The sequence below is a fragment of the Oncorhynchus keta genome, chromosome 2 (genome assembly GCF_023373465.1).
Source record: "Oncorhynchus keta strain PuntledgeMale-10-30-2019 chromosome 2, Oket_V2, whole genome shotgun sequence".
Classification (NCBI taxonomy): Eukaryota; Metazoa; Chordata; class Actinopteri; order Salmoniformes; family Salmonidae; genus Oncorhynchus; species Oncorhynchus keta.
Genome location: NC_068422.1, coordinates 49,369,188 through 49,369,622, shown reverse-complemented (window position 1 = coordinate 49,369,622; position 435 = coordinate 49,369,188).

Here is a 435-nt window from a genome sequence, read left to right as displayed (position 1 = left end):
AGTTGAGACCGGGGCATTAGCAGGGCAGATATTTTACTTGCAGATTTGAAAGGTGGCCATTCAGTAAGGCTATTCTACTGCCAATGGTTTGTCTATGGAGATTGCCTGGCTGTGTGCTCAATTTTATACACCCGTATGCATACGGGTGAGGCTGAAATAGTCCTATCCACTAATTTGAAGGGGCGTCCATACTTTGGTATTTATAGTGCATGTAAAATGTTGTTAGCTTTGAGGGTTAATGCCACATTTGATGCAGCCCAGTAAAAACCAAAGTTACTAAAACTTGTCTTACCAGGAAAATAACAAATCCTGCGCATCCTTCAAGAAGGACCAAGTGTAAGAAGTTCTACAAAGTAGCTACTAGCTATGCTACCACAATCAGTCAGACCTTGAGCATTCACAGAGAAATTGAGTGAGCAAAGAAAGAAAATCAAC